General features: G+C 37.2%; 1 protein-coding gene across 2 annotated transcripts in view; it reads left to right on the top strand.

Moving 5' to 3' along the window:
• The window catches only part of PREX2 (phosphatidylinositol-3,4,5-trisphosphate dependent Rac exchange factor 2), a 171,664-nt gene that overhangs the window by 1,290 nt on the left and 143,641 nt on the right, over nucleotides 1-26,733 (top strand). The window lies entirely within an intron of this gene.

The raw sequence follows: 26,733 nt of genomic DNA, 5'->3' as shown, positions 1-26,733 counted from the left end.
AAGCACAGACATTGGAGTGAAATAAGATCTACAGAGTAGCTTATTTTCTCCATATGTTTATCCTCAGCAGCACCATGAAAAATGGTAAATGGTCCAATGTGTTGGGTTGGGTTTTTTTTAAGTTTAGGATGTATGTTTGAAAAAGAGGCTGTGCGATTATTTTACTTGCTTCCATTTAATGATCAGGTTTTACCTACTTTTAAAAAAAACTGTTCTAGGGCCATGTTCTTCCATATTTTTCCTTAATCCACAAATTTGGTGTACGCCAGAGTCTTGGATTTCAGCAAATTTGAGAGTTTGTAATATCTTTAATTTTGAATTCTAAGGTTTTAGACATAAGATATTTTGGTTCAAGCAGTAAGTGCTCAAATTCTCCCAAGGATCGGAATCTGTAAGTGTTTCAAGTTCTATCCAGACACTGAATTCAGTAATAAGCCTTTTTGCAGGTTGGATCAAGATGATCTAAATAAATCATTTGGAGAAAGGGAGAAGGGTTGGTGTTAAATACTTGGTTCTACATCAACTTTTCAGATTCATTAACGATTGTGGACAGGGTTCAAGTGACTGTTCAGAGACATAAATCCTTCACAGAGAAATGTCACCTGTTCTAATTGTACCTCAGTTTTGTCTGAGGAAACAACTTCTGAGCTTTCCTTTGGTCTGCCTGCTGGGACTGCTGTTGAGATCAGCTGTGGTGGTGGATTTATGAGGGCCACTGGACTAGGGCCAGTATGGAGACCATGACATTGATTTTACGTAAGCCATCAAAACCATCATTGCCTGAGGGGTTTATGTTCCAGTCCAAGTTAACAGTTGGGTTTCCAGGTCATCTCAGTGTCGTCAGTGGCGCTCGTTGTGGTGGAAACCACATTTCCTTTATGACTGAGATGCTGAAGCCAGTTATAATCTCCCTGAGAATTTGCTCAGAGTACCTGCAGTTTTCACTGTAGTTAATAGGAAATAGGGTGTTCACTTAGATAAATGAAAAAAAACCCTGTGCATGGCTAGAGAATGAAGAGGTTATAAGGAGGAAGTGACTTGCTGGTCTGTGTCAACATGGGAAATGCTTTGCTGGTTTCCCTACACTGGAAACATACCTACTGTATGCTAGATTTATTTAGGTTCTTTTGTTTATGTTGTAAATAAAGAGTATTGCTCAGAACAGATTTCTGGTTTGTTATTTAAAGTCTTTATTTCCCCTCCTACTCTGTGCTGGCTCATCCTCCACTTATCAGTGGAGTGTAGTGAGAAGTTGCTTGGTTTGTATGTTCTGTCAAAAGTCTGTAACACTGTAAGGTGCATAGCAGAAGATTTGATATACTTGTAACTTTATTAGATAGAAGTAGCTGAGTGGTCATTCCCATGTGAATTCATTCACCTTTTCTTTTTTGTTTTATGCTGTGTAGATGTAGTATATTATTTTACATCTGCATTCATCACAAAACAAATCTGAGTGAAAAGGTCTGGTTGTGTTAATATTATTCTTTTATATCTCCTGAATCTTCCAGTAATAAACTGCAGTAGTGTTGAGATTTCAGTGATACACAGCAATAACAATTTCGGGCCAATTGCAGTGAGATGTGTAAACATATGTGAGGTGGATAAACTTACATCACCCAGTAGTTGCAGCAGTGTTGGAGAGAAGAGGCATGCACAGAAAACTATGAATAAATGCTTATACTTTTCCTTCAGATGTTTCATTATAACATTTAGAGTGTCATTGCAATACCAGAGTTTTTGTTCCTTCTAGCATTCCTTAAAAGTAACATGTGATGGAAGAATTTACTTAAGACACTGAAACACCTTTTAAAATTACATCTGTAGACGAGGGTTTTTATTTTTACTAAGCTACAGTATTAAGTTTCTGTTATGAATAATTGGTACTTTATTGGCTAAATGAGCAATTGGACTTTTTCTGCTTCTGGGTGTTCTTGCTGGTGATCATACCACTTTCCTGTGGCAAAATCTTTGCTTTCTAATGAAAGAGAAGCTTTACTTCTCTTCCATTGGAAAACAATAGAGGAAAATCTTTATTTCTTATCAAAATGCACTTTCTGGAGGGGATGGAAAGCAACACTTGGTAAATATTTGCACCGTCTAAAATAATTCCATGTCATCCAACTGTGTGACTGAATAATTACTAATTACCTTGGGTATTTATGGTAAAGATGCTTTAAAAAAAATTGTAACATTATCAATATCCTTAATATAATTACCTTATCTCCTTCATTCTGTAGCAAATGACCAAAAGTCTGTATTTACTGTGATCTGTGTAAACATAAGGGAAATTTCCTTTGTTGCCCTTTAAGCACAATTAGCCTGGAGAAAAGGAGACTGAGGGAAAGCTTTATCACTCTTTACAAGTACCTGAAAGGAAGCTGTAGTGAGGTAAGAATCAGTCTTTTTTTCCCAGCTGACAAGTGCCAGGACAAGAGGAAATGGCCCCAGGCTACGCTAGGGGAGGTGTGGATTGGATATTAGGGAAAATTGATTCACTGGATGGGTGTTCAGGCATTGGAATAGGCTGCCCAGGGAAGTGGTGGAATCGCCATCTCTGGAGGTGTTCAGAAAACGTGCAGATGTGGCACCTGGAGACGTGGTTTAGTGGAGAACATGGCAGTGCTGGGTTACTGGTTGAACCTGATGATCTTGGGGGTCTTTTCCAACCTTAATGATTCTATTCTATGACTAGCTAACTACAGCAAAACTGCACAAACTTTTCTGAGATTCATTGGTCTGTGATTTTATGCTGGGGAACATACGATTTTTAAGGAGAATTAAAAAAAAAAAGTTTTGTTTTTTTTTTTGGTTTTTTTTTTTTTTTTTGTAATTTCCTGAATGTTTTCATGAGGGGTTTCATTTACTGTGTAATCAGGGTACTCACTTGAATCCTCAGCATAGCAGTAGTAAAGAGACCTCTAAAACTGTGGGTGGAAGTTGATGAGACATTAAAAAGACATACTATTAAAAAGTATTTAATAGTAAAGTGTTGCTAAATAGTGGCTAGTTTAATTTGTCACCTTATTACCTGATATAGGGCTTAGGTTTTATGTTTGTGATTTACACTAATTGACTGGTCGCTAAACATAAACCAGGCCATAAAGAATTTTAGTATGCATGTACATATATGCGTATACATATATAAAATGTAATGTATATTTTTTGGAAAGGAACTTTATTTTGGAATAGAAATTGGAAATGTAATCGATCTGCTACACTTGGTACTTCAGGGGATATCCATGGAAGTAGAGTTTAATTTCCTATGGCAGAGGTTGTTTCTCTGGCACAGTTTTGTGTTCTGACAAATTTGACGTTGATGGGAATAGAAGCAGATGTTGGTACTCCTGTAAGCCTTCCCCACGGCCTCAGCTGGGGTGGCTAGTTAGATCTTGAAGCAGCTGGGGGAAAAAAAACAAAGCTAGTTTATTATGTAGACTATAGTATGGCTTACAGAGTCTCTCAGTGAATATATATGTTTCTGCCAGTTCGCTCTCAAGTATCAGCTTGATTTTATTACATCCTACTGTACTGTCTTCTGCTTGCACTAAAGTGAAAAAATGGTTAGTTTTCTTTAAATGTGCCCTGTTAAGGGAAGCTGAATCCTTGTTTTTCAATTGGTATAAAGAGATATTGTTTATAAGGTTTATAGTGCAGCTTTTTCAGTGTATGTGACTCCTCAGCTTCTGTTTTCCCTTGCTGAATATTCCCTGTCTCTTGGCTCAGTACATATTTCTCTGATTATTGAGCAGACTAATTATTTGGAGAAGTGATTACAGTAATTGAGGCTTCAGGTAACCTTTATAGTCAAATTCAGTGTTACTAACCCTGGCTAGCAACAGAGGCTTTATGTACCACATGAAAACTCCTCGAATAGTTATGCTATATAAGAAAGCTAGATGTTGGACTTTCCACAAAAAAAGAACAACTTGTAAATGATCTTCTATGGCTGTGGTTTGATACAAAAACAGTGTGTCTGTGTGTGTTGTTTTTGCGTGCATGTGTGTATATATCATAGAATACCTTAAATTGGAAGGGTCCCATAAGGATCATCTAGTCCCACTCACTGAATATGTTACATGTATATCTCAATTACAGTGATGATTAGTGGCTTCATAGTGCTTTTCATAATTGCATTTATATTTTATAAGAGGGATTTAAATGAATGGAAGGGGAAGGGTTTTAGCTGGCTGCATTTTTTGATAAGGTTATGTGATTTCCTTTCTCTTCAGGAAAAGAAAAACAACATTCTATGGCTCCTTCATCATAAAAAGTCAAAAGGAAGTGCAAACACAATTACCATAGAAAGTCAATATCTTTTCCATTCACTTCCAATTTCTGTTTTTAACTTGCTGAAGTGTTAACAAAAATGTGAGTGTGGCATTCTATTTTTATTTGACTTTGCTTGTCTGTATCCATGGCAGCACCTGTGGTCCCTATCAGAGTAAGGGCAACTGCTTAAAAGCTGTTTATTTCTTTGTAACACCTGCCCCAAGGTTGAACACTCTACTTTATGGAGTGGATTAGCAAGAAGGATTTTTTTCATATGAGTGTCTTTACTAGGCAAGCGCAGAATTCATGCAATGTAGGACAATGGCAAAAAGCAGAGTTATTTCCAATGAATTTTCAAGTACATATCTTATCTTGTTTGGAATTGGAGGGATTTGTGCTAGACAATGACAAATGTTTGATACTTGTCAATGTATTTCCTCTTACAGCTCTCGGATGCACTTAGATTGTATTGTGAAAAACTCTTCTTTGGGAAGAAAGGTGGTTTGTTGAGCTGTTCAGTGAAAAGTTTAGAATTCTGAAAGGAGAAATCTTTGTTCCATAGGATTTAAGAAACTTATCTGTTCTTAAGACTTATTGTAGTGTAAGACTTAATCTTTTGTAGACTATAATATGCTTAGAAGTGTTGTACAACTTCATGATTTATCTGTATTTATAAATAATATTTGCAGTGTTCCAGTTGTTTCTTTGCTCTGCCTTACAGCTCAGTCCTAACTCTCCTGAGACATGTATTTCCCAAATTTGTAGTGTGAGTTGCTAATTTAGAAGAGGCTACTTGGAGGGCACCATCCATCAAAACATCCAGGTTTAAGTTATTCCGTGCAGCCTAATGCTGTTGAATAGTGTGTTGTTTGCAGTGATTTCAAATATTGATGGAGACATATTTTTAAACCCCCTTTTGTAGTAATTTTTGTCACCATTTTGTGAACACCAGGCTTTAAAACTAGGTATCCCAGGGTTGGTTTGTATTTATTTTGTAAGGTTAGCATGAAGAACAATTTTGTCAATTAGACAAAGTTAAAGTCATTGTAACACTATTACAACATGTGAGAAATTGAAAAGTTCGTTACATTGGAAACCAAAAGGAACTGTCCTTTGGCCAAATTAAATCCAAGCTGGCTGTAGTTGACCTGAGATACTGGCTGGAATGATTTGCTAATCTGTAGAAGTCTCTAACCATATATCTCTAAGTAAAATATATGTCCCTGTTTGGAAAGGAATTGGATTACCCATGAATGAAATATAGGTTTGAGCAAGGTAATGAATTTTATTTAAGACTTTACCTTTTTATACAAGTGTCTTGAAGAACTTCTTGTACTCACATACTCATGTATAACCTTTTTCATAAATGTTGTCTAACTGTTTTTGCTGTAGGACTCAACTGCCTGTGTATTGATTCAGTTTTCTGTTTGGGATTGAGCAGGATTATTGCTGTCATTGGTGACTGTGTGGATTGGTGTGGGATTGGCTCCTCAGGCGGAATGCGAGAACGAAGATAGTGGAGTCACCTCTTCTGGAGGTGTTCAAGAGGCATCTGAATCTGGTGCTGGGTGATGTGTTTTAGAGGTAGAGTCCTGTGCCTGGGATGGAATGACCCTGCTCACCTGCACAGGCTGGGGGCTAGAAAGCAGCTTTACAGAGGTTACTCTGGGAGTACTTCTGGGCAGGAACTGGAATATGAGTCAGCACTGCACCCTTGCAGTTCAGAAAAGAATAAGCATCCTGGGGCTGTTCTAGCAAGGATGTTGCCAGCATGTGAAGGGAGGTGATTCTTTACCCTCTGCTCTACATCTTTGAGGCTTCTAGAGTCAAATTTTTTGTCTCCCTAATGGAAGAAATAACTTTAACTACTAAATAATTTTGCACAAGTCTGGTGCTGGGGCTGACCAGCAAGGTGAGGAAGGGCCAGGAGCATATTGCTGCAAAGAGGCTGAGAGAGCAAGGTTTCTTTGGCCTTGAGAAGGCTTGGTGCAGTTTTTATTGTCTAGAACTCCCCGATGGATAGATGTGGGCAAGATGCAGCCACATTCCTCTCAGAGGTGCACAGTGAAAGAAGGAGAGGCCATGGAAGATGGGAGCTCTAGTGCGGTGTGAAGGGAAAAAATATAGCTTACAATAAAACTGGTCAAAAACAGGTATAAGTTGTTCAGAAGCTTTTAAAAAATTTTGCTTAATGGTCATCTAGGCAAGACTGGACTACCTGTTCTAGCTGACACTGCTCTGTTCAAGCAATTGGGCTAGGTGACCTCCTTTCCAACCTCCATGACTCATCAGTTTGCAATTTATTGCTATGACAGAAAAAAAGGCTGACTGCCTTGAAGTTTCAGCCAGTTTCAGGAGAACAGAATTTTCAGGGTTGCATCTCTACTTTATTTCCTTTATACTCTGAAATTGCAGTGCAAATTGCCAGGCTGTACTGTTCAGCAAGCAATTATTCAAAATTTAAGAGAAAACTCAAGTACCTGGTTTTTGGTTTTTAAAAAAAATTCAACTGTATTATTTTTGCTCAGGAAACAGATAATCTGGCACTTCTGTACTATTTTCTATTCAGAGATGTCTCAGTGGATTGCTTTCATTAATAAATGAAACCTGTGTAGTTCTACAAATGGGGAACTTAGACCTTGAGTTTTGGGTCCCTGTGGAAGTTTGTGCCAGAACCAGAAATACAATCTGATGTCTTGATTCCCAGTTCACCACTCTGACAGCAAAGCAACCCTTTCCCTTCATATATAATTGATGCTAAAAGAATGGTTGTCTACTTAAAATGTCTGAGAAGCTGCAAGGATAAGTGTTCAAAGCCAGCTTCATTTTGTGCAAGCTTGGTTGCTGCTGGGAGTGTCTTGTAGGCTGCTCACAGTTGAATTTATCCTGTTGTAGGGACAGAACTGAGGACTTAGGGGTTGACACTTATTTTACGTCCCATGAGACCTCCAGATTGTCCTTTGTGCTTTTGGCAATCTGGCTGTCAAGTCATCTGGCATCCCTGATGAGCTTTCAAGATCAAGGCTGAGGAAGAAGGGAAATATGTAGGAGAAACAGATAGAACTGAAGTGAGTCCTGGAAAAAACAGTAATACATTGTGGTAAGGTGGCTTTCTTTATTTGAGTGTAATTTGTATGATGCAGGCCCCTTGACAAATTGATGATATCTTGATGAGTGAAGCAGAATAAATAATCTAATCCTTGACCTTCCTAAGGAAGTTTTATATGAATTCTCATTTCAAAATGACATTTGTCTGTGGCTGCTGATACTTGTGCCTGAATTTTAAATACATTCTATGTATTGGCGTGTTTACTTTCTAAATATATTTTTGCCTATTATAATAACTAGAGCAAGTGACCAGTATCAATTAAGATGATGGTGAATTTACATTAAAATCATATTTCATAATTTGACCTCTGAAATATTTTTTTTATTTTCTAAGGCTATTTAAAAGGAGTCATTCCTAGAGTGAGGTTGAGTGTGTTCCTACCTGTTGACTTAACAATCCCAGTCTCTTTATGTCTAAATCAAATACGTTCTGACAGAGTGATTGATGTCTGGGATGCTATGAATTTGTGCAACAAGGCTGGAAAACCTCTTAATTTTATTGCTTAGTATGTGCTAAGTTGCACCATATCCTTAAATTCTTTGTGTAAGGTACCTGGGTTCCTAGAAGAAGTAGCATGCAACTGCATGCTTGGAGACAACGTCCTCTGACTCTGTAGTGTGAGTGTGGTCTTTGCTTTGAGAGTCACAGAGGCATTTGAGACTTAAACAGATGTAGCAGCACCTGAAACTCTGCAGCATATAAGCACCACTTTCATTAAAAAGATAGAGCCTGACAAAGTAGAGGGAAGAACAAGCAGCACACACCTGTAGAGTTAGTGTTGTGTCACTTGTAAAATGTTTGTGGCTGATTAGTTTGTATTTATCTTTTTGTTGTCTGGGAGGGAGAGAGTTATTTTGCGGAAGCCGTAGGAAGCAGGAAGGCAATAAATAAGTCCTGATTCAAAGAACGCCTTTGTAAAAGTGGCCACCCTACATTTATGATGAGAGCTGCTTCCTTCCTTCTAGTGTCTGTTGGTTTTTGTTCATGGAAGGTATGATAAAATGCTACTTAAAAATGAACTTGCAGAATATGATAAAGGCCTAAAATGAAGGCTGGGAGGAACCTGGGAATTGCTGTGACAGATTTAAGAAAAGGTCTATCCCACTGGCATGATTCTGGCCAGGACAGGGTTAATTTTTGCAGAGACAGGAGGGGGCATGGCTAGGACATGGAGATTATTCTGTACCATCCCAAATCATCAGTGGGAGAGGGGAAAAGGGAATCTCTTGGGTGTAACGGGATCCATTCTGCTCAGGGTAGCCTGGTAGAGGCAGTGGTCAGGTACTGCTGTTTCCATCTGAATCATTCACCTCTTTCTTGTGCCCTCTGCCATTAGTAATGTTGCTGTTACTGTTGATTTTTTTATCTCATTGCTGTTTCCATTAAATTGTTCTTATGTCAACCTGTGATCTTTACCTTTTAGGCCACAAATTTTCCGCTCCAGCCCACCACCCAAGGGGAGCGGGGAGCAGGGGCTGTGCGTCAGTGATGTATGGTTTCAGTGGGAGCACTAAACTGGGGAATACCATTGCTAAACTACAACACACAGCAGTTTTTTTTTTTTTTCTTTTTTTTAGTAATAAGTAGTAGCATTACTTAGGGAGTCTGTGCTTCATGACTGGGGGCTGTCTCTCCTGAAGAGTGGAGGTGTAGTACCTTGTTGCAAACTAAGTGATTTCTGAGTTTGATTACTTTATTTTTGTATTTGTGTATGTTTTTGGGCATCTGTAACTTCTGAATGTGTGTCCCATAAAAGAATTCCTTTAAGGCATCTTAAATATCCTGTCTAAAAAGTGTGTTAAGTACTTTTATCACTATTATTCTTGTTGGAAATCGAATTATTCTTTTTATGAAACCCCTTTCATATTTTCAATTGTCTTTCAGATTCATTTGTGATGAGTTCTTCTGGTGTCAGTATCCTTGATCTTCTGCCTAGTTCGTTCTAAGTCTTTTGCAGTTTTCAGAGGGCAAAAACTAACATCCCCAAATGTGTATAATAGATGTTTGAGGTACTGAATTATGACTTTTCTTGTCATAATTCAGTACCTCATACTTGTCATAATAACATCTTTCTTGGCTGAAAGGTGTTAGAATTCTGTTTATCCTTCTGCAATGTGTAGTTAGCATCTTACTTAGGCCCTTTTTTTACGTCTTTACTTACCTTTATATATCAAAACTGGTATTTTTAGAGATTGGGCAAGGTTCTTGAAGTATGACTTGCAGCTGCCATTTGCTTTTTCTTACAATTCTGTTTTGCTGTGTGAATGGGGAAAAGATCTAGAAAGAGGTCTCAGTGAAGGATTAAGTAACCCATCAGGAATAAATAGGAACAGTAAGAGTTATGAGATTACATTTCTGTGCTCTGGAAATAGGAAGTAGAAAATATAAAGGAAAAATACACTAGATAGGTTGAAAAGGAGGCGGAAAGGGTTACTAAAATTAGTTCTAAAAATGAAAACTTGCACAAAAATCCCCTTTCAAACATGGCAAGTACGTAATGAGGCTTCCTCATATTGTAGTATGTGTGTTACTAAGGCAGGCATTGCTGGCTTTTGCAGTGTCAAATTAGATGCTGCTCATGGTCCCAGAAGTTAACTGTGTTATTGGATGTTTGCTCGAGTGTGGAGCAGTGCAAGTGCAGTGTTTCTTAGATATCTTTGAATACAGTCAGCTTGAGGTGTGAAAATACCATTATCTTTGAATTTGATTATTGTGTGCTAATTTGCTTTTATGATAAAATATGAAATTTCAATAATTATCAAGAGATAACTGAGATTTTTCTTTATATATCAAAACTGGTATTTTTAGAGATTGGGCAAGATTCTTGAAGTATGACTTGCAGCTGCCATTTGCTTTTTCTTACAATTCTGTTTTGCTGTGTGAATGGGGAAAAGATCTAGAAAGAGGTCTCAGTGAAGGATTAAGGAATCAGGAATAAATAGGAACAGTAAGAGTTATGAGATTACATTTCTGTGCTCTGGAAATAGGAAGTAGAAAATATAAAGGAAAAATACACTAGATAGGTTGAAAAGGAGGCGGAAAGGGTTACTAAAATTAGTTCTAAAAATGAAAACTTGCACAAAAATCCCCTTTCAAACATGGCAAGTACGTAATGAGGCTTCCTCATATTGTAGTATGTGTGTTACTAAGGCAGGCATTGCTGGCTTTTGCAGTGTCAAATTAGATGCTGCTCATGGTCCCAGAAGTTAACTGTGTTATTGGATGTTTGCTCGAGTGTGGAGCAGTGCAAGTGCAGTGTTTCTTAGATATCTTTGAATACAGTCAGCTTGAGGTGTGAAAATACCATTATCTTTGAATTTGGTTATTGTGTGCTAATTTGCTTTTATGATAAAATATGAAATTTCAATAATTATCAAGAGATAACTGAGATTTTTTTTTTATTGGTGAGAGCAGCATGTGAGCTGTCTTTAGTTATTCTCTTTTATCAGTGAAAGAGACCTCCAGGTTTTCAGAAGGACGTGACTGATTGAACATTTCAAAAGTGCTAAGTTGCAGATTGCTCCATAATGTTGGAAATATTTTTGGCTGAGTTGAGATCTTTCTGTGGCTTAGAGTTACAGTGGAGACATATTAAGTACAAGGATTGTATCTGTTGTTTTCTCTAAGTGGAAAGGTTCGTTTTCTATTCAGATGTTGGTTCTGTAGTTCAGTTACACAGAACAACACATAAACATCATTAATAATAATACTGAAAATAATTAATGGAAATTACAGAATTATTGGTTGTGGACCGCATCTGAATATCTTGTAATATACCTGGAAGGATTCCTTATGTGGGTAGGGGCAGAAGAGTAAAGAGCTGATAGTAATAACTTTTCATTTACTTAAGGGTTCATTTATCTCTTTGACACTGCATGAGATCCTGTTTATTAAGAATAATGCCTGGAAGTTGGCAGTTATATTCTGTATGAGTGTGTTAATTTCTTCCCATATGCTATGAGGTTGTCCTCACAGGAAATAAAGGGACTTTTTCCCATGTTTAGTTGCACTGAACTGTTACGATAGTCAGACCGGACAGAAACAATGGGAAGGAAAGTTTCCTGTTTTCTGCAGATATTGAAGTGTCTTCGACCCTTACCAAGGAAGATTCTCATTCCCACTATGGCTGCACAGAGAACTGATTGTCATTACTGTGTGAAGATGCTGTCATCTCTCTTGAAACACAGTGCTTCACTCTTAAATGTTTTAACGCAATTTACCGTCCATTCTATCCATCTCAATTACATCTCAGTATTTGCACTTAGAAATAGCAAACTGACAGCAGGGAATGCTTCAAGTTGCCTCTTTGTAAACACTCAGATATATTATGCTGTGTTTAGAATAGTTTTAGATAGGTGATGAAATATAGCTTGGGCCTGTCTGATGTCCTCAAAAGGAAAGCAGAGCAGAATGCAAATTTAGTAGACTTGGAAGCTTTTCGTAATAGTAAGGATTTGAACTGCAAAAAGGAAACGTGCTTTGTTTTTTGTCTGCTGTGCCAGGACAAAATTAGGGAAGGCTGATAAATCAGCGTCTCGACAAATGCTCTGATGAAATTTTCATGTGAAGCTGAGGATGAATTATGCTGATACTGCTACAGTATAAGCTGTGGTTTTCCATAGGTAGGGAAAGACAACCCTCCAAAAGACTGGCCCTCCAAAAATACTGTGAAAATCTTTTTAGTTAATATTCAGCCTGTAAGTTCCAAAGAGATTGCATGTCTTTAAATTTCACATACTTGTGTCATAGAACATTCCCATGAGTTGTGAGAGATCACCATCAGCCATGATTAAAGATTATTTTAATTGGAATATATGAAGATAAATTTGAACAGGAGCTGTACTGCTGGTAGAATTACTTCATAACATCATTCAGTAAACCAACTTCTTCCAAGTTAAAAATGTTTTTTTTTAGAAAGTAAAATTGGACTTTATAGTTACAGTAGTTTATCATCTGTTATACTATCAATTTTTAAGTAATTAAGTTGACAAGTTAAAACTCAGTCTCATTAAGTTCTTAACTTTGATTTAGTAATGTGCTTTTCAACACACCATCCAGGAAAACATAGGTTTTCCAAATTAATTTGCAGAGTACTTCTTCACTGAGAAATATTTTTGATTCGTTCACACACTTTTTTGAGTCTGAGTCAAAATTTTTAGGTGAATTGGTTAACAAAGATTCTTTTGTTTCTCTGTCAAGTTGATTTGGTATACAAATGCCACTTTAAAATGGTTATCAATGCAGTATTACATAAAATACTCAGTTGTCCTGATATTTAAATAGATTTTATGTAGATTGCTGTACAGTATTTGCGAGCAAGTGATGCTGACAGTTGCTGTATCATGAAGGATAAAAAAATGAAGAAACAACTGAAGTTTATTTGGGCATCCTGTGAGAAATGTGTACTGGAAATGCACTGGATTAATTAGTTTTCATCTCTCTTACAGCAGCATCCAGCACAGAAAGTAACAATTTTTGCAGTTGTAGATTTTGCTAATAAAAAAGCTTGGTGTTTGGACCAAATGAGGTATTCTTACTACAGTAAGAAAAAATAAAATATTAAAATATGACCACCATGACAACCATTATGCATTTGCATACTGCATATTTTGTAATGAAAAATTCCTCATATTTACTTGCCAAGCACAATTTGGCTTTTGACTGCAAGAACTGTTAGATGTAAAACAGGGCTTTGGCAAAATGTTATTTTGTGTCTAAAATGTTTGTTCTTTGTATGCTGTTGTCTTTCTTAATGTACCATGGCAGTAAAGGCTGTAATGGCTATTCCAGTCCTTTTCCTGTTGTTTTCCAACCACCAGACAGCTCTGGGATAATACAATGCTCTGACTTTCCCATTTATTTCTAAAACTTTTAATTTCACTTTTTATTAAAAAATTAAAATTAAAAAACCCTTTTAATTAATTTTTAATAAGAGTAAATGTTTCTCATATTCTGACTAGTGATAACAAATAAAACATTTACTACAGTTATGCCACAGATTTCCAAAAGGAATTTACCAGTATATCACAGCAATTCTTGTTGCTGGCACTTTACTCTTCCATTTCTGCAAATTTATTTACTTGGTTTTGTCTTGCAGGAGATGGTGAATGGTTATTGATAGATAAGTGGACTTGAGATAGGTGCAACATTCATTGTCAGTGGGGCAGTGCACTATTGACACTACAGATGGGAAACAAATATTGGCATATTAAATATCCTTATTGTAGTATGAAGTCTTGTACAGTGAAAGATTTGAGATTTTTTTTCTGGTTAATGAGAAACGTACATGAACTGCAGATTTTCCACATGCAACCAAATTCTGCTTGTAAGGTTTGAGGAGAAAATGAAGCATCTTAAAATAATATTTTTGGCCTTTTGAAAGCTTCTGCTACTACAATAAATCTCAATATTTTAAGGGATTATTGTTTTCACAAATTCTCCCATTTAGGAAAAGTGGCTACATCAGGTGCTATCAAATACTGCCTTTCTATGTAAAGGCTTATCCCATCACTTTATAAATTAGTTTCTGCTTCAGCAGATTGTCATATACAGATCTATCTAGCCCTCTGTTCCTAGTGTATCTTTAATTCTGATTTACATGCATGCACCAAATATGACATGGATTTAAAGACATGATGAGTCATGAACAGACCTAAGATGGTTAACATAAATTACGAGGTAGCCTGATTCTGTGCCTGGGTTAAGAAAAGCACCTGAGGAACAAGACTGCTGGTTACATTTCAGATTCTCCTCAGATCTCCAGTGCTTCTGGTGCAGAGTGGAAACAGTTCAGCTGCCAGCGCTCTGCTACCCTCCCCTATTCACATGGGGACAGGAATTAGGCAAGGCACTTTGTTGCATGCACTTTGACTTCATACCTTTTTTACTGCTTTTAATAACTGCTACTCAGGACTTTGCCACCTGCCATTGGAGAATTAGATACTGCTGCTCCTGCCCAACAGAGGCTTTGATTTTTTTTTTTAATTAAAAAGTCTTTGTCTGGTTTTTCCCTTAATGAGAGAGAATGTCTTCAGTGATAAGTACTTTGATAAATGAAGAATGAAATTACATTTAGATTGTTCCAAATTTTCTGTAAGCAAACTTTTACAGAGCAGACTTCTAAACTTGTATGCTCATTCTTATGTATGTCCACTTAAATGGAAATTTTGGGAAAACAAACTTTCCTTAGATTTTAGGGTGAGGTAGGAAATGGGCTGCTGATGACATTCTAGTACCAGTTTTCAGGTTTGTTTTAGAGGCAAATAAACTGTGCTAAATATGAATAATAATATATTATGGCTGTGCAATATATATATAAGAAAGTGGTTGGGGGTCGGTCCTAACCTGAGGCATTTACTAGAGATGCCTGTGTCAGGAGTTGTTTATCTAGCTGGTAAATGGATGAAGACAAACGTGGGTTGGAGGCTTTGTGTCTTTCCTTTTTTTTGCTCAATTACTGAATTAAGTTAAATACCCTTCCTAAAAGCTGACTAATAGATTTGTCTCTTGTTTCTTTATTGGTGTTATCATAGAATGGTTTGGATTGGAAGGAGTATTAAAAATCATCTGTCTCCAACCTCCCTGCCATGAGCAGGGAACCTTTCACTAGATCAGGTTGCTCAAAGCCTCATTTAGTGTGCCTTCAACGAGTGGAATCCACAACCTCTCTGGGCAACCTGTTCCAGTGTGAAGTTTGTTAGATCTTCTCAAACCCAGTCTCCTACAGTGAGTAGTTCTTCACTCTCCCTGTTCCTGCTTTCGCCTTTTGCAGCTTGGGTAATGTGGCTGGGATATTTGCTGGTGAAGACAGGTAAAAACTGGCATTGAGGGCCTCAGCCTTCTCCACGTCCTGGTAACCAGATTACCAGTATCCTTCCTGAGTGGACCCACATTTTCCCTAGTCTTCTGTTGCTGATGTACCTAAGGAAGCTCATTTTGTTACCTTTGATGTCCTTGGTCAGATTTACTTCTGCCACTACTTTAACTTGCCTAACCATCTCCCTGGCTGTTTGGATAATTTCTCTGTATTCTTCTTGGGCTACCTTTCCCTGCTCCCACCCTTCTAAAGGTACCTGTTGTGTTTAAGTTTGTCCAAGGGCTACTTGTTCATCCATGCAGGCCTCCTGGCATTCTTTCCTGATTTTCTGTTACTTCAGAAGATTTCCATCGGATTTATCTATAAATTTTCCACTTTATATTTGCATTGAAAACTGTTCCTTATGCTGTGAAGAATTCCTTTATTCCTATTCAGTTTTTTTTTTACTTTCAGTCTCTTCTGTCTGCTTCTAGTATGAATAAAAGATGACAGCTTTTGTCACCTCTCTTTGGTAACCAAAAAATGAATTAATTAAGTGACCATGAATAAAATACTTGTTTCCAGAAGCGTACTTAATGTTTGTGTTTGTAAAGGCTTTTACTGGAGCTACTGTATATGCTCAAAAAAGCAAAAAGAAGTTAACATTATCCTGGAACTCTAGTGTCATAATGGAAGTGCTTTGTCTTAGTTTAAATAAATATTTACTTTGAATGTCCAAATTTACATTAGCTAAGAAGACTCAATGTGTATTGTAGATTGTGTATTCTGATAATAGTGCTGGATAACACATAATGGATAAGCATTAACAAAATGCCAGAGTTATTCTGAGATTTGACTGTTGTTTATGGTGTGCTCAGACTTCCATTATTTGGAACAACTGGAACTCAATCCATACTGTTCCTGTCAGAGGTGCCACTTGCTGTGAGGTGGGTATTCTGACAGCTGGCATCTGGAGTCATTGTTGAATCAAAGACGGAGGGAGCAGAGACAGACACTGAGGAATGCTACAAAAACTCCTAGCCCTGCCAATAACAAATTGCAAAATAGGAGACTTGAGTGTCTAGAATTTTATTTTCTTGCCCCAAGTGTTTAAAAAGTTATGGGTAACAAAATTTGAGTGTGTGCTTACGAAAGCTAGAGGCTTTCTATGGGTGTCCTGGATTTGGTTAGGGAAATAGCTGGAGGGGTAAATTTAATCGTCTCTTAGTGACATGTCTGAACCTCTAGCTGGTTCTTTCTAACATAGCTTGGCCTGCCATAGTGCAAGAAAACATGATGTAAAGGGCTGCTCCACCATTCAGTTGAGCAGTGGTATGAAAAAGTAGCCAGCAGCATTGGTGGGGGGGAAAGAGGAGCAGACTTTGAGGACCTGGAGGAGGTAATTGATTTTTGAAACAGATGAAGGAGAGATCTGGTGAATTTTAAGATATTGCAGGGAAAACACAACAATGTGATAGGAGAAAGCACAGTGCTTCAGGTGTTTACAATATTTAAAATATAAACTGGTGCCTTTCAGAGATGTGCTCTCTGTTAGTAAGAGGTACCTAGATAGTGTTTCATTGATTTAATTTATAGAAATCCCACTCATTTGATCTCATGGTGTAACATTTAAAGTTTTTAAGGCTAAAAGTGATTTTTAAAGTTCTATACTTTAATAACTTTATAATATTTTGAAAACATGATAATGCTGATTGTGTGCAGCACAGCGGCTGTTAACACTGTTCTGCATGTATTTAAGCACTTAGCACAAATGAAATGCTTATCTTTACTATTTTATGGCCAAGTCTGTAAAGCACAGTACATTTGCTTTTAACAAACAGATGCAATACAAGAGCAGAGTTTTCTGTGTGTTTTGGTCAGGAAACTGACCCCTTCACATTTTGTAGAATTTCATTAAACATGAGGGAGAGGCAAAGTGGAGGATGCAGTGGGGTTATTTTCCGAATGTCAGAGAGCAGGCTTTTACTCCTGTGTGTGAATCCAGTCAGCTCAACCGAGTGAAAAGCTCGGCAGTGCTCAGTGGAGGCTAATTAGAAGCCTCCACCATCACTGCCCACAGAATCTGTTTGCACTCAGTATTCTTGGCACCCTGCACACCGCTGCACTGATTTCACTCTTCATCTGCCACCTTGCTACAGCGGCTGTGCCTGTTCCAGTCCAGAGCCACCGGCTTGAGCAGGATTTTCCAAGCAGTTGCATCTCTGATAGCTTGCACCCTTTCAGTACCAAACCTTAAAATTGGATTGGGAAAGAATTTGACTCTTTTCGCATACAATGAGTATGTTCATAAATGCAGGATCAGGGGAAAAGGGTATAATAGCATAAATCAACAGAATTATGAGCTGGGAGTGGGTGATAGCAGTGGAAATGTTGAGCAAGTGAGAACAGGCAAAAAAAGCCAAATAATTGTAAGCAGAAATCAGTAGATAAAAACACTTGAGTGCACTCTGCATAAAAAACTTGCACTGAAATTCTGGGTTTCTAGGTCTTCTTGTTTGTTCCTGGTTATTTAGAAATAGTCATGAAATACTAGGAAAGTGAAATTCCTTGCTCTGGTAAACTCCAAGATTTACTTAATCTATTACTATTACCAGCTGGTCTTCTGAAGCACTAGAGACTTCTGCTTGAAAGTAAAGGCTGATGACTTATGCAGAGGTGAGTATCAATTTACATGTCAGAATGTATGTTTTTCAGCTTAAGCACAATTACTGGAGTTGTACGTCACTGCTCGTGTTAGTGCAGCTCTGTTGGACAGAGAAGAGCAGGGGAAGATCAGTCTTCATTGCAGTGCCAGGGACTGGTATCTGTTGAACCTCTGTTACTCCTCTTGGGTGATTTCATTGTCATCATATGTACAGCTTTTTTTTTTTTCACTTTAGAGTATCTCCCAGTGTTGTAGATAACGGTATAATTTGTGCAGCAGTGTTAGGGGATCAGGGACAACATGGCCAGTCCCTGTACTTTCAGTTAACCAATACACTAATCCTCACTCTGCTTCCTTCCATGGTTGTCCGTGCTTGACCAGCCCTGTTTTTTTGCAGCAGCCAGGGAATATGTTTTACTGATGATCTGTCACATGACCTGGAATGGGGATGATCACACTAGAAGTCCATTGCTTTTCCAGTGTATCATCACTCAGCTTTTGGCAAAGCACTTCACACTTCATCTGTACTTTTGCTGTGTAATGCATCTTTGACTATGAGACAAAGAGATGCCATGTGTGTTGGGTGGAGACAGATGAGGAGGGAAGCTGCTTCTGGAGTCCTACTGGTCCCCTGCTTGGGAAAGGTTCCTTGTATGAAGTAGAGATCAGTAACCTTCCTCCTGCTCAAAATCGGAAGCTTCCTTCACAGTTTAGGAGTGAACTGTTCAGGTCCTCATTTAGCTGTAGGTTACTTGAGATGCCCTATGGTATATTTTGTTTAATAAAATGGGATAATGGGATGCTTTTAAAAGTAGTGCAGCAAAAGAGAAATGTTCATTAATGAAAAATGTAAAAGCCCAGGGATTTAATTATATTTACAGTTTGAATGGAAACATACCTGGGTAAATTCTTTGGGTAGACAAAGAACAGTTCTGGAGTCAGAAAACATGGATATTATATAGAGAGGTTTCTGAAAACTGAAGTGATAAGCTCGAATTATGTGCTAAGCACCTTAGTATATTAATATTTTAAATGAAAGAAAACCATTAATATAGTATTCCACAGAAAAAAAGGCATTTTGCATTTCTACTGTTTTAAATACATACTTAAAACTGTTTTGAGGGGTGCATTATCGAAGTTAATCTAAGCACTATTTGAACATAGTTAAAGACTGTAGAAGACAACTAAACTAATACACATCTGAAACAGTCACTGTGATTGTTCTTTGAAATTTTTAATAGCATGTATTTCAAGTCTGACTCAGCTCTGAAGTTAATTAAATGAATTACTTAATAGCAGTAATAGTTAATATGTAAAATTTAGTGTGTTATGAACTTTTTTATAAGTAGGGCATGCATTACTATTTTTGAAGAAAATGTAAAATTTTATTTACCTAATAGATTTTGTATTGTTTTATATGTCCTGAAAACTCACTGGATGTAGTACTTTAATCAAAAACATATGGTAGTCCTTATGAGTGAATAGAAGAATGGGGATTTTGCTCCTAGAGGGCTAGAGTAATTGTATGGGATTTTGCTGTTAGACTAATTGTATGGTAATAAAGTCATGGGTTTGTTTTTTCTTCTTGATCAGTATGTCCTGACACAAACCCAAAGTCAAACCTTTAAGGCCAGTGGGCTGCAGAGCCTCTGGGGTCAGCAATAACTTAGGAAAAGTATGCAGGGAGGTCAGAGATCAGTTTAGGGGCCCTTTTATCAAGGGAATGAGCACGGGGGGCTCCCTCACCATTGGCTCACGAGTTGATTTAGAAACCAGGAGTGAAAGCAGCAGGATGGAAGGCGCAGCTGAGATGTCTCAAGCAGTGCACTGATGGCACTGAATGCCTTTCTGGGTCATGGTGGTTTCAGCAGGGAAGGGCTGGTTCCCCAGTCCCCCCAGCAAAGGAAGGGCGAAGGCCCCAGCTGGGGGCGAGGAGGAGCAGGGCATGTGGCTCACTCCGCTTCATTCACAAGCACAAGGATGGCAGAGGGCCCAGACTTTTCACAGAAGTCCTGCACAGCAGCTTTCAGTCTAAATTCATGCCGCTGATTAGATGCAAAGTTTCTTTTCATTCATAGCAGCCAATTCGTTCCAGCGAGCAGAGAAACATAACATAAAGTATAGAAAACACAGCCAGCGGTTGCCAATTTCTAGGCAGACTAAAACCTTTTTGCTGTAGCTGAAGTATGCTTATCATGTAGATTTCCCTCATCACGACTGGTTTTCAAGGCTAAACACAATGGCAGAGTGGGCTCTAGTAAGCATTTGGTATGCTTTGAAACTTTGCTGCCTAGCTAATTAATGTGATTTCAGTTTGGAGTATGGGCTGTGTGGCTGTTGTTTCTGTAAAGAAAAAATTATGCAAGGTTTAGAATAAAGCTGTAATGATCGGCGTGACTGTAATCAGCCTTTTGTCAAAGTTTTTTTAACGTTGAAAACTATCCATACCTGTTTTCACATGTAACATTTTTGTGTCCATCTCTAATTAGAACTGTGAAATTTTTAATTTGTGGGCAGGCTGTTTTCCCCCACTCCAAATTATGTTAATTACTGAAAATTTAATTGGAAGACAACTGTTTCCAGTAAGGGAAGAGCTCTGTGGGTAGTTGAAAATATTACAAAAGTCCTTCCCACTTACTAGCTGTTAATGCTCTAAAGATGGAAGTAGTCTGTATGGCTTAGAAAATGAATTTGCTTACTAGCTCTTTATATATGTGAGCAAATAATCCTCTTGTGTACTGTCATTGCCTTGCTGGTTTGAATAGGTTTTGTAGAGGTGGGAAAGTGAGCAGATTCTTTTCTCTGCTTTACTCAGATGTTTAAGTAACAGTCTCTCTTGAAATGCTGCTTTTCTCTAATATTGTGGCTTGTTGATGTATACAGTCAAATGCTGGGTTAATTTAGGTCTCAGTCACTTTGTAAAATAAAATTACAGCCACAAAAGATTCATTTTTGTCTTCTGAGCTTGACATCCCACTGGCTGGTAGGTAAAGGGTCCCAAAACTTCTTCCAAACTGCAGTCAGAAACATTCAAGGGATGACACAGTTATGGGTTCAGTGCATGAGAAAAAATTAAGTATTTCAAGGAATTAAAGATGATGAGTTAGAAGAAAAGATCTTAGTGATCTAAATTCATAGGATGAGCTAAGTACTGTCGTGCCCAATCGTTACTAGGTCTGACCAGAATAAAAGGGTGTTTGTTTATTATTGCTGTCTGAGGACATTCTTCTTCCCCTCTGTTGCACTAAGCTGTCTGCAGTTTCTTGTGATGCTTAAAAATGGAAACAAGCCTTCATAATTAAAATATTTGTGTAGCTGTTTGTTTAGTCCTTGAATATACTCAACTGTACTAAAGCACAATTGGGAGGCGGTATTTAAATTATTTGCAACCAATAGAAAAGATACTTAGGAAAAAGGACCCCCAAAAGTGTATGAAAACAGAGCAGTGCTTACGACAGTGCCCTGAGCGATGATGATTAGAATATTATTTTTTGTGGTTTTTCAAGTGGTAAGAAGTGTTCTCATTGTTAGTGGAACCTAATTAAAAATAATTATGCTTTGGCATTTTCCTTTCTGATACAATTTGGGCTGTAGTGGTTCTCCATTCTCTCCTTTAAAGTTCAGGAGGGTATTTTTGGAGTTTAGGAGGGGGTTTTTTTGTTAGGTTTGTTGTTTTTTTATTTTCCCCAGATGTGATGTATTAAAGTTGTCTCAAACATGTTAATATATTTGAAATGCAATGTGTTGCACCTCACCTGCCATAAGTCATGAATTGAAAGTCAGAGGTTTTTGGAACCATATGCATTAATTTATGAAGCTCAGTGTGATAGTAAAATTACTTGAATTTTTTATTCCCACAAAATCCAATGGCATTTACAGAATTTCACCATTGATTTTCATTTTCAAAAAATTAGGCTCTGTATATCCAGAATTGGTTAGGGATCTTTTTTCCATTTCTTCATGGCACTTGAAAAATTATTTATTTTCTTTGTTTCATTGCTATATGATTTGATAGATATAAATATAAAAGAAAAATTCTGATGCAACATTTTTTTTTCCTCTTGATGCTTTAAAAAGTTGTAATTTCTTGCAGTGCTACATGGATTACCTATAGGTTTGGGAACAAAGTTTTATATTTTCATCTTTTTGAAATTTTTCAACCTCTTAAACTCTTTTTCACTGTACCACCCAAGAATTTGAGAGAATATATTGCTTATTCTTGATAATGGCACGATTTCGTTAAAGGACTACTTTAATTCCCCAGACTTAGTTTCATTGCTTTTGAATGAAGCTTTGGGTTTTTTAAGATGGTCCAGAAAGTCTGAAGACTAGGTCTTTAAAATTCAGTGTGATTTAGAGATAAGACCTGTATGTGTCAGACATTGCCTACAGACAGACTTTCAGGTGTATGTGTCTTATCCAAAGAAAGCTGTTGTCAGATGTCTCCAGCATAGAATTCCTGTGCTCTACAGGTAATGAGGAATGCTGTCTGTTCCTGATCATCATGGTGCTTCACAAGCACCAGGCCTTAGAGGGCTGGGATACAGTTCTTGCTACAGTAAATGAAGGAAGTCCAAATTTATGCTTAATGTCTTTAATTTGGTCCACAGGCAGATTATTAGCATTTGTAAGTATGTATTTCCTCTCCTAATATTTCTGCAATTTCTCTTAATTTTTTTGTCTAAAAGCACTCCTAAATATATTTCTCAGTGGGTAAATTCCTCCACACAGTTCTTTGGGTGATTTGCTCACTGATAGAACCCGTTTCTAGGCACGCAATACATTTCTAACTCTGAAATATCTGGTTTGTATGTGCTTACTAATTACTAATTTACTGTAGGTATCGCAGATGATGGTGACCTTAGGATTTAAGGTATTTACATAATAGATATTGATAAAAATGCTCTTTGAACAAATGTGCTACAAATTCCCTTGGTTATGAGGCAGTAATAATTTATAATGGTTTTTCTTCTTTAGCTTGCAAGGGAGCGTAAAAATTATTTTTTATAAGGCAAGTAATGGCAACTTCTCTTACTGATATTATCAACAAGCAACAGTAAAGCAGTAATACACCTTCAACTCCTTCATTTGCTTAACAAAAAAAATTATATACAGATATATACATATATATATATATATATGCATATGTTTGTGTGTGTGTGTATATATATATATATATATATATATGTGTGTGTGTGTGTATTTATCTCTTGGCAGCACTTTCTTTCTGTGTCAGCCTGTGAGTTCTGCAAAGGAGAACTTTGTGAGATAATACCATCTAGGAAGAGATCCTATTATTATGAGAAGGAAGTAGGAAGTATTAGTACTTGAGAGTATGTTAATAAATGGTATAAAAAATCAAAGATAGGCACTGGCTCTGCTGGCCTTGAGAAAACAAAGCCACAGCTTCAGACATGAGAGATCATCTGTGCTGAGGGATCATCTATTGAAGGGATTGGTGTATGTGGGTCCCAAATCTTCTGTGAAGCAGATTGAGGGAATTCTCAAATACTGGCTCTTTATAGGACAGATGAGCATTGTAGTCATCGTTTGTCATTGCTCTTAGAAATACAGCTCTGTACTGGTTAAGAACGTCATAGAAAGCAAGTTCTTACTTTTGAAGAAATCTCATTTCATCCATACTGGCATTTTAAAAGTGAAATAAAAAAAAAAGTGAAGTGATTTTTAATCACTTTGAAAAGGGATTAAATCACTTTTAAAAGTGAAGTGATTGTTATATAGATTGTGTGTCTGAACTGATGACTGGCTCCCTGGATGTGATCATAGACCTGCTGTGAGTGGTGATTACTTAGTGATATCTTAATTTCTAAAGCAAAAGACTTCATATAAAATTCACTTCAAAACCTCACAGAAGTGGTTGTGAGAAATGTGTGATACTTCACCTATTGTATATTTCATGCAGTTTAAAGGAAAAAAAAATTGCAATTGGTAAGAAGTAGACTGGCAAGTTCTGCAGTTCAGACTTGCTACAAATTTTGTAAAAGAAAATGCATAGAAATAACTTAATCCTGATGATGCAAGAATTAACTGATTTCCAAAATGGGCTTTTTCCTGCACAGAATGCAGGAACACTGAAACATAAGTGTAAAAAGAAGGTTTTCAATTTGTGTGCTTCTGAAAAACTTGGACACTAATGCAAATTCAATTCTGCATGGGTTTTAAAACACTTTGCTAAAAATTATTCGTATAGGATGCTAAGAGTGCTTTCAAGTTTCTAGCCCCAGGTAAATTGTGGAAATTATGATGATTTCTTCCATTTACATACTAAGTGATAATAGTAACAGTTGTCATATGGTTTTTGCTTTTTCATCTTTCCTGCTGGAGGGGAAAACCTTGTGTAGTTGATGTTTCTTTCAGGAAGGCTATGTTTTTGGGGTTTTTTTCTCCCTTTTTTGTTTGTTTATTTTGTTTTGTTGTTTTGTTGGAATACTCTTTTTGCTTTGTTTTTTTAAGGCTTAACAAAATGAAAGAATGGGTTCCGCACTTGAGACGGAAGGTAGCAGAGACAGCAATGTGCCCTATTTCCTGCAAGAAAATCAGGAACTCTTCTTGTACAACCATTGACTATGCACTAACTTTTTTTTTTTGTTTGTTTGTTATGTTCTGCTTTTTTTAAAAAAAAATAGGAATTTATAAGATCATTACTTGCAGAGAACTGTGTGGAGCTAGGGAGCAGAAATGCCCCATGTAGCCATTGCACTGAAGTTTAACAATCTGTTACATCATCAATGTAATATCTGTGTGATTTTTTGAAATTCTATGGAGAAGGTGAATACATGGGATTTTTCCAGTTTATTTTGCTGCAGATCTGTGTCTGTGTTCTGTACAACCTGGAATTATTAGGCACCTAGGGCTTCATACCAGTGTATATTTACATTTATGTGGGTCTGTTGCAGGAATATGGGCCTTAATAAGTATTCCAGATGAACATAAGTCCACATAAGTGGATGTGATGATTTTGTGGCTTTAGTCCTCTCAGTTTTGGTTTTCCTTCATGGACAGTTAAGACTTTTAATTGAATCATTGCAGTCTCACTTTTATTTGCAAAGAAAGCCAGCTGATTTTACATATACAGTTGTGCTGTTTTCGCAGGTGTGTTGCAGCACTCCCTTTTCACTTCTAGCTTCTACAGATACAATATGTTGAAAAAGTTACTGAATGTTGTAAATAAGTTGTGGAAGCTCATTTTGTTATTACTAATGTGTTTCCATAGGTCTAGATGAGGGGCATAATGGCTGGTCTCCAGTTATTCTGAAGCTGATGGTTTTTGCCCTTGTATTGCCAATAAATCTAAAAAAGCAAACCCCAAACCAAACAAAAACCACTCCCCCCTCTTCCCCAGCAATCAAAAAAAAGGAGGGTCAAGCAGAAACCAGGAAAATCACCATCTAAGGTTTATCCCTGTGGGGCTTTGCACGTGCTTCTAAAAGCATGGCTCATTAACCTTGAATAATTTAAGGATATTTTTGTTTGATTTTTTTCTCCCTATGACTTGGTATTTTACTTTTAAGATGTAACCTGGATAATCTTTAAAGTTTAATCTAGAACTCTACATTGTTTTCAAACTGCAAACGTAATTGACTAATGCGTAAAAGGGGATAGAAATACTAATTCCCTGACACTGAATCACAAACATTGGGTGTGCTCTAGCGTGTCCTTGACATTGTTTCAGCCAGGATTGTTAGCTACCAGCCTCTTGCTTTTGAGGTCTCTGACCTAAAGCCTCTTTAAGAGGAGTGTTCTTGTTCTTTTAATATGGAAAAAAGGGGTTGGGTTCCTGCTTGCATCAGCACATCCTTATTGTTCTGGCTGCTTTCTCCAGGTCTTTCCTTTTTTTTTTTTCTTTTTAACCCTGTGAGTGAAATTGAATGAAATGTTTGTCAGGGTCTTGTTTTCATAGTGTGTAGAAGAAAGTGTTGGACCTTGAAAGCTTGTACAGTCTAATGTGTTTTGATTGGGGCGGGGGGGGGGAAGGTAGGAACATGCTAGTTAGATTAATATACTCTACTGACGGTTACTCTATTTCCAGAATACTACATTAAATTATGTGGAAAATGCAGTGCTTTGTGCATCCCAAATATTTAATTAACCAGCAATTTTATGGGCTTTGGAGACTCAAATCTGGTATCTTTAGCATACAGTACTATGGATAAGGAAAAAGAGTAAAATATTGATGCTGGATTTTGCTTTGCAAACTTGGCTGACAGTTCACATTTGAAGAATATATTTCAGTAAGAGATTCTATCCTTTCTAGAAGTGAATGACCAGTACACCAAATTAACAAAGCAGCTTGATCATGAAGTTCAAACCCATTAAGAACCCAGTCAGGTCCTTGGAACCATGTAAAGAAACTTCAAAAATTGTCATAGCCATCTAAACCAAATTCCAAAAAAGCATTACTGTTCAGTTCATTTGTGACAGTGTCAATATTCTAACAAAATCTAGCACTGACACTTTACTTTTTGTCTCCTATAGTGTGGTGTAACATCATACAGATAACGTACTTTAAATGGCTAGCATGACATTTATTGAAAATATCTGGCTGAATTCAGTTATTTTCACCCGAGGTTCATCTGATAGCATGAGATCTACAGGAGTAGGACAGAACCATGCAGATGGAATATCTGATTTGTTAGGAAGGCCAAACAAGGGCACAAACCTGTTCGATACAACTGCGACAGTACTAGAAAATCAAAAACCTGGAACAAAATATCCTCCTAATTATGCATCAGTTAAATCATAGCCTGACTAGTTTTACCTATAGAGGCTCCTCATTTGAAACAGTGCATTTTAATCCATATAATCTGACAATCTAGCATCCATGTAGGTTAGATTTAGCCAGTGAGAAAATATTCCACTTTGCAAATTTTGGTA

This window comes from Pyrgilauda ruficollis, unplaced genomic scaffold (genome assembly GCF_017590135.1).
Source record: "Pyrgilauda ruficollis isolate IOZ18807 unplaced genomic scaffold, ASM1759013v1 scaffold18, whole genome shotgun sequence".
Lineage (NCBI taxonomy): Eukaryota > Metazoa > Chordata > Aves > Passeriformes > Passeridae > Pyrgilauda > Pyrgilauda ruficollis.
The sequence above is the reverse complement of the archived record's forward strand: the minus strand, read 5'-3'. Positions and strand labels throughout refer to the sequence as shown.